General features: G+C 44.4%; 1 protein-coding gene across 1 annotated transcript in view; it reads right to left on the bottom strand.

Moving 5' to 3' along the window:
- Positions 1-1995: 1995 nt before the first annotated feature.
- MEIS1 (Meis homeobox 1) overlaps positions 1996-15660 on the bottom strand; it is a 165081-nt gene continuing 151416 nt past the window's right edge. The window contains exon 13 of the mRNA XM_077915669.1: positions 1996-2136. The gene's annotated coding sequence lies outside the window, so the exon portion shown is untranslated. The remainder of the gene's footprint in view (positions 2137-15660) is intronic.

Below are 15660 nucleotides of genomic sequence, written 5' to 3'. Positions count from 1 at the left end.
CCCAAAGCATCTTTCGAACCATCTTCTCACCCTCTGACTGCAAGACAGAAGCATTTAGACTGCATTTAATTATCTCCACACGATCAAAGGCTGATTAAATGAATCTATGCCTAGATGGGGGTTTTGTTGATAATATTGTTGTTGTGACCGCTTCCTGGTGAAAACGTACTTAGTGAAAACACAACAGCTCTCAATTAGGCAGCTGGGTGACTTATAAATATATATTTATGTTTGAAGCCTAAGTGGCCATTGGCTTCCCTACTGTTTTACTTAGCTAACAAAACAACTCTATCAAAGTAAGTATTATTCCAAAACCCAACTTCCTGTGCAGAATGCTCCCATGTGCTCCATCAGTCTGGCTCTCTGATGAACTACATCGTTTCTTATAAACTGTCCATGGCCCATAAATTTCCAAGCATAAAGGCTATTACTGTGCCGTGCAGATCTGCTGAGAATTTGGGCCTTTCGAACTCTGTTTTACCTGGTTGAAAATGAGACGGGGGGAGAAAGTCCATCTGCAAACTTCCTCTTTTCCCTCCTTCCCAGACCCACTCCCATTTTGATCAGAGAAAATTATTTAGTGCGTACAAGACTGGAACAAGGGTTTATTTTGACTGATTCTAAGCCGCTTTCTGCATCAAATGAGCGTTTTCTTTCTGCAAATGCTACATTCTAGAAAAGAGAAAAGAGATATGGGGGCAATTTTCTGATTAATCTGGGAAGCGTGGATTGGAAAACTCAGAAGGTTAAAAAAATCTTTTTTGTGTGCCAGCTAAATAATTCTAGATAATAGTGGAAGAGGAATCACAGGACAATGCGTTAGAATCCCAGGGAATGGCTAAATCTGATCTCTATCAGTACAAAGTTTGTACTCGAGACCATAAAATCATCAGAGAATGTAAGGCTGTGACCACATTTCTAGCCTAAAAGTGAGTAACATTGTCCAACAGCATCCTGATCACCATCGGCATCACCTGCTTACCTTTGTGCTTTACAGTTTCCCGCCGGTTCCTATCCATAATCTCATTTGATCTTTATGAATAGGTCCAAAGGATTTGGGAGAAACGGGGCACTGACATGTCGTCATCCCTGAGACTTCTTGACAAGTCATCACCAACTTCATTCAGTTTCATTTAATGATGAAAACAATGCTGGTGATATCGATAGGAGCTAACCCTGCAGCGTGACCTGGAGACCAGGGTATCACTAAGCATTTGCACAAAGGAAATTAAAACAGAAGCTGATGTTTTCCAAAGCTAAACCACTTAAGATTTATCAACATTAAATCTGACAGTTTCAAGAGCAAATTAATACGTCTCAGAGTTTTTATGGCAAAAAGGAGGATTCCCCAAGGGAAGGAAGGAAGGGAGGATGGGAAGAGAAGGAAGGGAGGATGGGAAGAGAAGGGAGGGAGGAAGGAAGGAGAAGGGAGGAAGGAGAAGGAAGGGAGGATGAGAGGAGAAGGAAGGGAGGATGGGAGGAGAAGGGAGGAAGGAGAAGGGAGGGAGGGAGGAGAAGGAAGGGAGGGGGAAGGGAAGGGAAGGAGGGAAGGGAAGGGAAGGGAAGGGAAGGGAAGGAGAAGAAAGGAAGGAGAAGGAAGGGAGGATGGGAGGAGAAGAGAGGAAGGAGAAGGGAGGGAGGAGAAGGAACGGAGGGGGAAGGGAAGGGAAGGGAAGGGAAGGGAAGGGAAGGGAAGGGAAGGGAAGGGAAGGGGAAGGAAGGAAAGAGAAGGAAGGGAGGATGGGAGGAGAAGAGAGGAAGGAGAAGGGAAGGAGGGAGGAGAAGGCAGGGAGGGGGAAGGGAAGGGAAGGAGAATACTCTGTTTCAGACACGACATTTCCAGGGTTTCTCCTTGGCTCAGGAAGCGGTCTCCTCTCTCCTCTCTCCTCTCTCCTCTCTCCTCTCTCCTCTCTCCTCTCTCCTCTCTCCTCTCGCCATCCCATCCTCTAAACCGGAATCGGCCTTTGCCCCTTCACACTCCCATTCACTTCTCATTAAGTAAACAGCGAGATGCTCGTGCTGCTGTTGGTCTCTCTGACATAGAATTTGCTGTTTGGTTGAAGAAGTCTTCCTGGCAAGACCAGGAAATGGTGGTTGTTGGTGTGATGTGTTCGGCCCAACGAGGGCTAGTAAATTCTGGGGAGAAAAAGAGAAGTTTTGCTTTCTGAGTCCCTTTAAAACCATCAAAAACTTTTTTTCCAGGCAATTATGATCCTAATGAGGAAATGGTCAGCAAACAAAGTAACTGTATCTAATCTGGAGGATTCGAGGTAGAGGAGAACACGGAATGAAACACCATCTCAGCATCTCAGTGTCTGGGTCTAAATATTTCTTTCAGTGAAGCCCTACTTATTAAATTTCTGTTGCCTTTATAATATCATGATAGTCTTCACTTTCATTTCTGGAAAAATATGGTTTATTGTGCTATATAACATGTACTCCGCAACACGTAGGATTCAGCAGTGCCATAATTTTTTCCAGATGTAATTTCTCTTCCCTATTTATATATAGGACTTTAACTAAAACTCTCTTTCTAGGCAAATATTCGAAATTAATAATATAATTTTTAATAGGATCACAACCATTATGTGCTATTGAATGATCTGTAAAATCTCGTCATAAAAAATCCCAGGTGACTGAAATAAGATGGAAAAACTAGCACAGTAAGTTATTTTTCATTGTTTGCTCCGGAATTCCTTCATTTAAAGTGCTTATTATGGTGTACGAGATGAGGTTGTTCTCTCATGCAGGTTTTCTTTTAAAAAGATCATAAAACCTCACTGTGAATATTTAACTGAAGAGTAATAACATAGTGTCAGATACTTACACAGCATCATGGTGTAACACTCTGCATTTTGACATCTGTCCAGACAGATGTTTAAAACTTAAGTTCTTCAAGATTTTTTTTTTTTTAAGTTTCGTAGAAAAAGATCTGGGAATCATCTTTTATACCAAACCTACTTTTGTGTTACAATTTCACTGTCAACGATTCAATTAATTGAAACGGAGACAGAAAAGCCAGTGATTTATATAGGCCCTCTAAAAAGAATTTGATCAAAAGGGGGAAAAAAAAATCTACAATTAACTTTTCTTACTGACACACCATCATCAATCTCCTTGTCTTTTCACATGGTTTATACATGCATATGTAAAACAGTTTCTTATTTTGATTTTTTTTCCCTTGATTTGATTATGGCAAGTAACTTGATCTTAAAAAGGAATCATTAACCTTCAAAGCAACCAGAGCCATGTTTTGTGAGGAAGTGTTTAAAAAGTAGCCCTGAGTTATCCTCTTCATATGCCATAATGCCGCTGCTAAATATGAATGTGATATATTTCTTTTTAATTAAAAGTAGTTGTACTGTGGTGTGATTTTTAATAACTTCAATGTCTTCAGATTTCTACATTTTAGATTCATGTTGAAACTTGTACACCACCACATGCTGATTGCAAAATTCATTACCACGTAAATCATGTTTTAGTGATCGTCCTTTAAACAAAGTTGGTTTGATTGCGAAGTGCTCGCTGGTTGGCTTATTTATTATGAAGGTTTGTCAGGCAGAGCAGTTAAGTTAATCAGTACCCAATAAAAGATTTAAGCCGATAGATATGTCACCCAATTTATTACGAACAAAGGTTTGGGGCTTCTTAATAAACACTCATGAAAACATGCTGTAATGGTGACTTCGGAAACCTGATTTCCATCCTGCGTGCGAAGTTGAAAGGAAATTCCCTAGTTCTGTTGAAAATCAAGAAAACCATACGTTATTTTCCTGAGCTTTATTATCTGACTAGATGTCCATAGAAGATACTTAACTTGATTTGCTTTGGAATCAATATGCAGTTTGCTATTTCTGTTTTCCTCCACTGCTTAGTGCGCCATCACTTACAATAGAGGAAGTCTTTCACTTAGCCCGGGTCTCTTGTAGGCTTAGGATATCGGTAACTTCCAACGAGGTTAAGCGAACTCACTCTTGGAAGGTTTGGATGTTACCATCTTCTTATTGGGTATTTTATGGAAGAAAATCCCGGTGCCAAATGTAACTAGGGCTAAATTCACACTGCTGGGCAAAAGCCCCCTTTTTTACTCCACTAGATCATTTTGGAAAATAAGCAAAAGTAGGAAACATGGTGCCTCTAACAGTGGAATTTATGTGCAAGCTGTGAGACTGAAAAAGCTCTGTCTCAGTCTCCTCATTTTTAAAATGGTACTAGGGACAGAGGAAGGATTGAAGTTGATCGCTTCCAAATTCCTGGCAAATACTGAAATTGTATGATCTTATGAATCCATTAACAGTCCTCACTCAACTCAGTGGAGGAGACATTTTCACCTCCAAAGCTGATGCAACCCCATGCCAATGGTGTATTATCAACACTAGTAACCAGAAGTGATTACTCGGTACTTACAGATCCTGTTCCCTCAGACAAAGTTAAGGGAAGCTTTATGGCTTTTGTCTAGAAAGTACAGTTCAATCTAATTTACGATTGGAAAAGACAATCAAGGTTTAAGAGCAGAATTAATATTCTCACCCATTTTTGCCTGAATTATTCAGATGATTGCTGAAATTTTCACTTCCTTTTGCCAAGATCTCTAAATATTCTCTCCATATTTGTCTCTATATAAGACTTTGGGGATGAAGTTTGGGTGGTGGTTTTTTTTGTTTGTTTGTTTGTTTTGTTTTTTGTCTATTTTAACTCCTGAAGTCAACAAACGAGACACATAAAATATTTTCAGCAAAACATTATCTTTTCCTAAGGTATTTAGTAACTATAAACATAGTAACCAGGGACCATGACCTTTGGCTATCTTTAATCACAGTTGAGTGGAAAGCTCATTTCTATCAACTCTTGTTCTTAAGTACAAAACTATGTCTTCCTAATACACTTTCCACTTATGCCCAAAGTTCAGTACATCAGAAGGACAGGACTGTCTTGTGTCAGTTTTGAGCTTGATATTCAAATAAGAATGGGGAGGGGAAGTCCCTGGAGTAAATCTTGACTTTTGTTTGATGCAGTAATTTTTATGACAAAAACATTATACTCCTTCCAAATCCATTGGTAGCATGACCTTGAAGGGTGTGCAGTCTCTGGTGAACTTGATAGGAACAGCTTTAGAGGAGAAAGACCCTAATTTCTTCCAAATGCATCCTTCTCTGAATGAAAGAGTAAGAAGGGGAAGGGGGCAGCCATGAGTATGTGCCAATGTGTTTTAACTGCTCAAAGTGCTTTAGCTCAAAAAGATGCTAAAGGATATAAAGGTCCAAAATATTCAACTGTGCATATTTCCATGATACCTAATAATTTGTAAGGTAAGCACATTCAACTAAACGCTGAGCCAGTAGGCTCAGAGCTTTGCAGGCTTTCCCAGGACATCAAGATTTGCCCAAAGGAAGCTAAGCATATTTTTGGAAACTGTAATTAGAATTGCCTTGTTGCGTATAATAGAAAAACACAAAATAATGGTGACAAGGAAAGAAGGAAGGAAGGAAGGACAGAAGGAAGGAATAGAAAGGAGGAAAGACAGGAAGAAGAAAACAAGGAAAGGAAGAGGAGAGGAGGGAAGGAAGGAGAGGAGGGAAGGACGGGGCCAGGGGGAGAAAAGAAGGAAGAGAGGGGGAGAGAGAGGGTGGGAGGAAGTTCATTTCCTTCTCATGTAAAAATGAAGGTAGGTGGCCCAGGATCGGTCAAGCAATTCCAAGCTGCCATCAGTCTCCTGTCTTTCTGTCTACCATCCTTGACTTGGTTTTCATCATCAAGGTCAACTCATGGTTCAAGACCGCTGCTAGGACTTGAGCTATTATTTCTCAGTCGCTGAGCTAACAAAGTCAGAATAAGAGGACAAAAGGGTTTCCTCCTAACTGAGTCAACTCCTTTTAAGCAGCTTTCCTAGAATCCCACAAAGCCCTTCTGCTTGTTGGCCAGACTGGGTCGCATGATCACACTGAGCTCCTTGAGAAGCTAGGAACTGTCTCTAACTCTGGGGGGCAAGACACCTGACTCAAGTCCTCTTTGTCAGGAGAGGGAAGTAGGTACTGGAATGGACAAGAAGTGGCCTCTGCTACAGGAACACTCAAACCGCTAGGGTGTGAACTATTTTTCAAGGACCATTCCAAGAACACAATTTTCTTTTCCTCAGAAAGGTTGGATGAGGTTTGCCGTTGAAGGCTACCCCTAATGCCAACCCTGTGGAGTATGGGTAGCAATGGGTAGGATGCTAAAAGTCGTAGGGGCTGGACCTCACTGGAGTCTGGTAGAAACCAACTTCCATGCAGTAAAATCAAGTGTGCATCTGTTGCCCATTCTTCCAACTCACTGGAGATATCACAGGGGTGAAAATTGAGGTGTGGCGGCACCAAACACCCAGAAGGTTCTTTGACACATATGTTAAACACAGGGCACAGCACAGAAGAGCAATAGGGCTGGGGGCTTGGACATTGCACAGACCTGGTTTGCACTGGGAAGTCAGTCTTACTCCCTAACCCTCTTATCCTGGGTTTCTTTGCCTCCAAAACAAGGGAGAAGTTGGCCTCATAAGACTACTTATAATACTAACGTAGACACTACACAGAGCACACACGCTCAGTAAATAGTAGCTATTAGGACTAACATTATGCATGTGTTGAACCTGCTTTAGAACCAGATAAGCGACCAAACGCCCCAGAGATACGGAGGGTGGTGTTCACTTTGTTTGCCTACTAAGTACATGTCTCAACTTTTCCCTGTCTTTTCTCCCGCACTCTTACTTTCTGCTTCTAGCTCAGGTTTTTAATTCCCCCTTGCCACAAATTAAGGCTTTCACCTGCATCTACTTGATAATATTACGTAGACTCCTAATTTACTAAAAGTGTATGTTCTAAGAGTCATAGTTACAAGAAGAAGGAGAGCATAATGATTAAGATCTTGGACGCTGGCATCAAACGCGAAACCCCAGCATCAACATTTAGTCAAAAGTCCTTCCTTACCTTCTACGGGGCTCAGTTATCTCATCTGTATATTGGAAATAATTCCTCTCTCATAAGTAGCATGTGTCAAGCACTGAGGTCAAAGTCAGGCACATGGTGTGCACTGAATGGTGGTGATTGTTATGCTGTGGGGAGGAAGCAAGGGAGGGAGACGTCACAGTAATTGGGGCCTCCTCTACGCCAGGCATTATGCTTTATATTGAAGTTTTATATTGCTTTTACTCCTTCCACTGATCCTACAAGTTATGAACCTTTCTTTAAAAAAGATTTTGGGGGATCCCTGGGTGGCGCAGCAGTTTAACGCCCGTCTTTGGCCCAGGGCGCGATCCTGGAGACCCGGGATCAAGTCCCACGTCGGGCTCCCAGTGCATGGAGCCTGCTTCTCCCTCTGCCTATGTCTCTGCCTCTTTCTCTCTCTCTCTCTCTCTCTGTGTGTGTGTGACTATCATAAATAAATAAATTTTTTTAAAAATTTAAAAAAAAAGATTTTAGGATGCCTGGGTGGCTCAGCGGTTGAAGCTTCGGGCCAGGGCATGATTCAGGAGTCCTGGAATCAAGTCCCACATCAGGCTCCCTGCATGGGGCCTGCTTCTCTCTCTGCCTGTGTCTGCCTCTCTCTCTCTGTGTGTCTTATTAATAAATAACTAAAATCTTTAAAAAGGGGGGGAATGCCAAAAAAATAGAAATAAAAATAATTTTTTAAATATTTTATTTATTTGAGATTGAGAGAGATAGAGAGAGACAAAGCATGAGGAGAGGGGTTGCAGAGGGAGAAGCAGACTCCTCTCCAAGTAGGAAGAGGGATTTGGGCTCAATTCCAGGACCATGAGATCATAACCCGAGCTGAAGGCAGATGCTTCACCGACTAAGCCACCCAGGTGCCCCAAGTTATGATTTTGGAATCACAAAAGCACTTGCCAAAGAGAGAGAACAAATCAATCACAGCAGCACTATATGGACCCAGGTCTGTGTTTCCAGAGGTCATGCTCTTTCTAGTCATTCACTGGAAGGAAGCTGGCATACCAATTTCTAATTCAACCTCTCTGTACCCCAAAGAGGCAGAGCAAGATTTTGGGCACAGGCTATCACAATTACTTTCAGTCCTATATTGACCTCAAGAGAATGTTTTCAACTCTTGACATAAATAAGTCTTCTTTTAAAAATGCAGTTTATCATCCAACTTATTTTATCATCTAATTTATTTTTAACGTCAAGAGAGTTCAATCGCAATGGAATTTTAGGAAACCTATCGCCGGTGTAGTTATTTTACATTTTAATTTAAATGCTACTTTTATTGTGCCTCCAATTAAAATCTCCTTTATACGACTATCATTCAAATATTACACTTGGTCCTGAAATAGTTAAGTAAGATGGACATTATTTTTTTAATGAAGCCTCTCATGTAAGAAATATGTGTATTTATAGATCTTCTGGTAATTCTCTACATTAATTCCTTGACCTCAAAGGAACCAGAGAAGGTCAACAATTCTTGTAATGTCCCTGAGTGGTACATTTTCATCTCTACCTTAGCTGGAAAGTATATAAAAGCACAGGCAGTCAGGAAGCACCCACATAGCTATCCAGCTGAGTGACCCCAAGATGCAAGTTAATCCCTCCAAGGTCAATTGTAATTTATGTTCAATTAACTGGCTCAAGAAGCCTGTTTTAGACAGAAGCCAGAAATTAGGAAACCCATTGCTTCACTTTCCAGTGGGGAGCACTTCTGGAAAAGCCACCGTCGGGGACCCAAAATGAAAGACCCTCAGCAGGCTCTTCCTTTGAGTGAGCTTTCAGTCTTCTCAATGGACTACAGGGACTCGCTCCAGGGATATGCTAGAACCAGGGAGGATTTGGTAGGAAAGTCTGTTGTTCCTGAGCTTGGCGAGTGAAGAGGATTGCCCTGCTCAGCTTCCATTCCACCATGGAAAGTACCGAGTTAAGCCTCCTCTAGGACACCCAAGAAAGATGCAGGAGATAGTAGGAGGGCTTCCTGCAGGCCACACCTGAGAAATTTGAACACCAAAAGAAGTAAGACAGTAATGAAGCAGCACCCACTAAATAAGAATCCATAAGTCCATGCTGATAGAAACAAGTGAATAAATGAATAAAAGAGGGAAAAGAAAAAGCTCTTCCTTTTAGTAGAATGCCAACTGATATATTGGGGCACCCGTGAGGCTTAATCGGTTAAGCCGCTCACTCTTGATTTCAGCTCAGGTCATGATCTCAGGGTTGTGAGATCGAGTCAGTCTGCACAAGATTCTCTCCCTCTCCCTCTGTCCCTCCCACCACAGGTCACGTGAGCTCACTCTCTCTCAAAAAAAAAAAAAAGAAAAAAATGTCAACTAATATATTAAAATGATGGAGTTAGAAGATCATCAATGAATGTGAAGACCAGTGAATAAAGGTTTGATAAGGAACAGGATACTACATAATAATCTCAAACTATCTCCCACTTGGCAGAGAACACCTTAATCAAGGGAACAAAGTTAACGTCACCACGGCCGGGACAGGCATCACGGGCCAGCTGACATGACGGCCACAGGGCACAGCCTCTCCTGTGTGGTGATCCTGCCAAAAATGCATCACCTGAATCCAATCATAAGGAAACATCAGACAGACCTCAACGAAGGGACATTCCACAAAATAAACCGGTCTGGACACCTCAAAAATGTCAGGGTCAGGAAAGACCTCGGTACCGTTGGTTCTAGATTTAAGGAGACGAAAAGAGAGACAACAAGTAAGATGTAATGGAGGACCCTGGATTCGATGATTCGATTCTAGGTCAGGAAAAAAAAATGATACAAAGGATGTCATTGTGGCAATTGATGAAATTTGAATGGATGAAAATTGAGTGGATAGAGAACAGTATTGCATCCATGTTAAATTTCCCGATTTTAGTAGTTGTTACGTTTTGCAAGGAAGAAAAAAATGTTCCACAGCACAGCTGGAATCAGAGACCCTAGGAACTCGACAAGCTTTCAGAAAGGCAGCCATGGGGAGGGAGCCCTTCTCAGCACACTTTGAGATGACACAGTCCCGTACATTGCATGTAACTTGACATTAGGTTCTAGAAGATACCTACGGGAGGTAACATTTATATTAAGAAATTAAACCTTGGGGTAATTAGTAGGAAAAAAAACCACTGCCTGATATAAGATTGAAAGCAAAAGTCAACCTCAAACTTCAATAGACCCTGAAACACGGCAAAGCACAGAGTCCAGCTACAGGCCCTAATCAAAGGAGAGCTCCTCGCCTTCACTGTGATCTCCCTCCCGAGGGCAGCCCAGGGGCTACTTCATTTATGATGGGAGAGGGCAACGTAAAAGAGCCATCAAGTTAAACCATTTGGTGGCAACTGCAGTAATGAAAAGATTTAAATTTATTGTATGGCAGGTTTTACAAAGCACCACAGGTGATTGGATGACGAAGATGTGAGACATACACAGTGGAATACTGCTCGGCCATCAGGAAGGATGGATACCCACCATTTGTATTGACCTGGATGGAACTGGAGGGTGTTATGCTGAGCGAAATAAGCCAATTAGAGAAAGACAATTATCATACGGTTTCACTCATACGTGGAATACAAGACACAGTGCAGAGGATCATAGGGGATGGAGGGGAAACTGAACGGGACGTCATCGGAGAGGGAGAGAATCCATGAGAGACTCTTAACTCTGGGGACAATCCGAGGGTCACTGGCGAGGAGGTGGTGGGAGGACGGGGTAACTGGGTGACGGGCATCAAGGAGGGCACGTGATGTGATGAGCGACCCGTGCACTGTTGAATTCCACACCCGGGACCAACCCTGCGCTGTGTGTTGGCTGCATGAATTTAAATAAATAAAAAATAAAAAGCACCACAAAGACATTCTTTAATTTTATTCTCAAAAACACCCGTAAGGCAGGCTTGACACACAGCATTCATCCCTATTTCACAAGTGAATAAACCGATGCTCACCATGACTGACTTCACCCAAGCCGTGTAGTAAGTGAGAATGCCAGGATTCATTCCTAGAGCCTCCCAACTCCCAGTCCCCAGTGTTATTCCCAAGAGCAATGACAGAAAGCTTCACGGGACATAAACACTTAATAAACATCCACCTCTCACCCCCATCCATCAGGTTCAGTACAGCACCTGCCATTGTTTCTAAGGCAGACTCTACAATTCACAACAGATCGTTCTAAGTCAACAGCGACTAACAGAGTCACAAAACAAAGTCGGGGCTGTTTTGGGTCCTTCTGCATCATTTCTGGGAGACTCTGATACCAACACATTATTCACAGAGACATACAACCTGATGCCATGGAGAGTCTCTTGTCAACATCATGTGCCTAAGAGAATTTTAGAAAATCATTGAAATAATAATTGAATTGAATAATTGAAAGTGCCAAACGTTAGAATCAATCCGAGCTGTTTTAAATACTAAAGAGAATTAACCAGCCAGGATGACTGGCCTAAATTTCACAGGGATGAAGGGAGTGAAACCATTAACTTAACCTTTGTGTTCAGATGCAGGTTTAATCCCAATGAAACGTGAACAGACTACAGACTCCATAACCAAAACTGCATTTAAAAAAAAAAAAAAAGAAAAGAAAAAAAAAAAAAAAAGGCAGCACTGTCCTTTGAAACCTACTGGATGTTACAAACGACTCCAGTAGCGTTCAGGTGGGTGCGGATGCACGAGGCGGTGGACGAGTTTCAGAAAAGCCAGGGGCAGAGACGAGGGATGAAATCACCTCCTACGATCAGAACTGCTAAAGGGTTTGATAAATTTGGTAAATAAACAAAATGGAGGTAAACGCAGGATTTTCTTAGCAGACCTCTCGCACGTTTGTTTTTATGTTAAAAAAAAACAAAACAAAACTGATGCGTCTACTATTTCTCCAACAGTTGAGAGATCTGAACTAACTGTCCCTGTCCTGGTTTGCTAGTGCTGCCCTAACAAAATACCACCGACAGGGGCAAGGGGAGACAACACAGCGGAGGTAGACAACAGAAATTTATTCTCTCGCAGGTCTGGTGGCGTGGAATCCAAAGTCAAGCCATTGGTGGGTTTGATTTCTTCCGAGTCCGCTCTCCTTGGCTTGTCGATGGCTCCCTTCTTCCTGGATCTTCACACGGTCCTCTTCTCTGATGTCTCTTCTGCGTCCAAATGTCCTCTTCTTTTAAGGACATCAGTTCTGTGGGGTTAGGGCCCACCCATGTGACCTCATTTAATAAATCTTAATTACCTGGTTAAAGGCCCCAACCCCGAATTCAGTCACATTCTGAGATATTGGGAGTTACGGGCTTTGACGTATGGATTGTTGGCGGGGGAGTCCTGGGGTGGGGGGGACACGAGTAAGCTCATCAACACTCCTGCGGCCTGAAGCCTCAGCCTGTTCATGGGAGGTTTGGATCCAAGCTGCAGCAAGCTTCAGGTGTTGTACTATATGTTGGCAAATTGAATTTAAATAAAAAATGTATAGGGATCCCTGGGTGGCGCAGCGGTTTAGCGCCTGCCTTTGGCTCAGGGCACAATCCTAGAGACCCGGGATCAAATCCCACGTCGGGCTCCCGGTGCATGGAGCCTGCTTCTCCCTCTGCCTATGTCTGTGCCTCTCTCTCTCTCTCTCTCTCTCTCTGTGTGTGTGTGTGTGTGTGTGACTATCGTAAATAAATAAAAATTTAAAATAAATAAATAAATAAATAAATAAATAAATAAATAAATAAAAATGTATATATTAAAAAAAAAAAAAAAAAGATTTGAGTGGCTTCCCAAACCAAGCTGGGTTTCAGATTTTCCCCAAACCGGTGTCATTTGAGTTCCCCTTGGACCCTGTTTCTGTCCCACACTGTAAGTTTAGAGGTAGCGGTTTGCTCCGATTGCAGCATTTACCTATTTGGGAGCTTTCTAATTTCATTTGGTTCAAAAAGACAAGGGCAAGACGCCAGATATTTACTTGCATCTGCTCACTGGAGCCCATGGCCCAGCTGGCCCTGTTACCAACCAGATCATCATTTCTCTTTGTTTCTATGACCAACAAATCAAAAAGCTCCCGGGTATAAAAGTACACGACTCAGTCAATGACAAAGACAACGTGTTCCAGGGGCGTGCCCTGCGCAGAGCGTGTGGGTAGGGCCCACCACCTGCCAGCGGGCTGGTGCTGTGTGGGGACCTCCGGAGTTCCGCTCCTCATCTCCAGGCACCCAGAGGGACTGCAGCCCGGAGTCCCTGTTCCGCATGATGATGGGTTACGGACCCACCAGGGAAATGGGTGACTCTGCCATTTGTCAATTGTGTAAGAGGAGAGAGGGCGCCTGGGTCCATGAGGCGTCTGCCTTGGGCTCAGGGCATGACCCCGAGGTCCTGGGATCGAGTCCTACATCGGGCTCCCTGCGGGGAGCCGGCTTCTCCCTCTGCCTGGGTCTCTGCCTCTCTCTCTCTCTGTCTCTCTCATGAATAAATAAATAAAATCTTTAAAAAAAAAAAAGAAAGAAGGAAGGCAGGAAGGAAGGAAGGAAGGCAGGCAGGGAGGAAGAAAGAGTGACTTTGTTCATGGGCAGCAAAGTCCTCCACCCAGCAGGTGACCCTGTTTCTGGCAACCCTGCGGCTGAGTTTCAGTTCTGGTTCCTCACTGGTCTGTCCAGAACGGGGGGCCCTGGGCAGGATAGATGGGGGGCGCTCCGAGCTGAAGCCCGGCCACTCCCCTACATCTTCATATCTCAGCGAGGGGCAGCACTCCCCGCATCTCTAACCAGAATGTGAAGGCCGCCGGGCGTGGGCCACCTCCACTGTGTCCTCGGCCATCCCGGGCCTGGAGCCAGGACACCCCGCCGCCCAGTCACAGCTCAGTTCCCCGTTACTGACCACCTCCTTCTGGCAACTTCGACACTTCCTCATCTTGCCGCTCCCTAGACAAGTGTGGGCACGTCCTTCCCGTCTTTGAACTCTCACTTCCTTCCCCCTCCATGTTCCCTTTATCCACAGCCCTGCTCCTTACCCTTCTCTCTCCGCAAACTTGCATCACTGACGTGCACTATCACGTCAGGGTGAGGTGTCCGGCATATGCGACCCCCGTGTGTGCTGGGAGGTGACCACACAACAGGGCCAGTCGACGGTCATCACCACATGTAGTTACAGAACACAACAGGATCGCCCAGGGTCACTGTGCTACTCATTACGCAACTGTGACCTACGTATAACTGGAGGTCTGCTCCTTCCAACCCCCTTCACCCAGTTTGCCAACCCTCAAGCCCCTGCCCCCTGCATCCACAGTCGGTTCTCTGTAGCTGTGAGCATGGTTTTGGGGTTTTGGTTTTGGTTTTCGATTCCACCTATAAGTGAGATCTGACCGTCCGTGCCCTCCTCGGCCTCACCTAGTTCCCTTGGCACAATCCTCGCAGGTCCATCCGCGGTGGCGCAAATGGTGAGATTCTGTTCTTCGTTATGGCTGAGTCACACTCCACTGTGTGTATCTCCACCCACCTATCCACCCATCCATCCAGCCACCCACCCATCCACCCATGCACCCACCCATCCACCCATCCCTCCATCCACACATCCATCCATCCATCCCTCCATCCATCCATCCATCCATCCATCCATCCATCCATCCATCCGCCCACCCATCCATCCATCCATCCATCCACTCACCCATCCACCCACCCATCCACCCATCCACCCATCCCTCCATCCACCCATCCATCCATCCATCCATCCACCCATCCACCCATCCACCCATCCATCCATCCATCCATCCATCCATCCATCCATCCATCCGCCCACCCATCCATCCATCCATCCATCCACCCACCCATCCACCCACCCATCCACCCAACCACCCATCCACCCATCCCTCCATCCACCCATCCATCCATCCATCCATCTATCCATCCATCCATCCCCATCCACAGACCTGCAGGGAGCAGCTAGGTCTTGGCTATTTGTAAATAAGGCTGCAGTCAACAGGGGGTCGCAGAGATCTTTTTGAGTCAGTGTTTTTGTGTTTTTCTGATAAATACCCAGAAATAAAATTCCTGGATCCTGTGGGAAGTCCATTCTTAGCTTCTTGAGGAGCCACCATACTGGCCGCACCCACTCACTCTCCCGTAAACCGTGCAGGAGGGTTCTCTTTGCGCCACATCCTCGCCAGCACTTGATACTTCTTGTCTTGTTGAGACTGGCTGGTCTAACAGGCGTGAGTTGACATCTCATGGTGACCATAAACTTTTTGAACCTGATCCCGAATGACCTCATCTACTCCAGCAGCTCCTCCCAAACTGGCATCTTCCAGACTTCTCTACAAAATACAGACCCAGGTCTTCATCCTCCTAATGAGCGCCTCTAAATCTTATCTTATTGATAACCCATAAGCATCTTAACACTCAACATGCCTAAAACAAAGTTTTCGTCTTTCTTTCTAGTATGTCCCTTCTTGTAAAAGGACTGTCCAACCAATGGAAGCACAACCTGCCTAGCTTTCCAGACCACAATCTTGTCATTATTTCCATCTTCTCTTTATGCCTCACCCCCCCCCCCCAGAATTCACAGTAGCCTCCCATCTCATGGGCGCCTCTCCATACACTCCACTCTCGCCCCTGGTCCCCGCCATGCTCACGACAGCCTCCTGGCTGGTTCCTGTCTCCCACCTGCTTCTCCTACCTGCCTCAAACTGTCACTGACGAGGTTAACATCCATGAGATCATGGACCAA

This window comes from Canis aureus, chromosome 11 (assembly GCF_053574225.1).
Source record: "Canis aureus isolate CA01 chromosome 11, VMU_Caureus_v.1.0, whole genome shotgun sequence".
In the NCBI taxonomy this organism is placed as follows: domain Eukaryota; kingdom Metazoa; phylum Chordata; class Mammalia; order Carnivora; family Canidae; genus Canis; species Canis aureus.
This window is presented reverse-complemented; position numbering and strand designations above follow the sequence as displayed.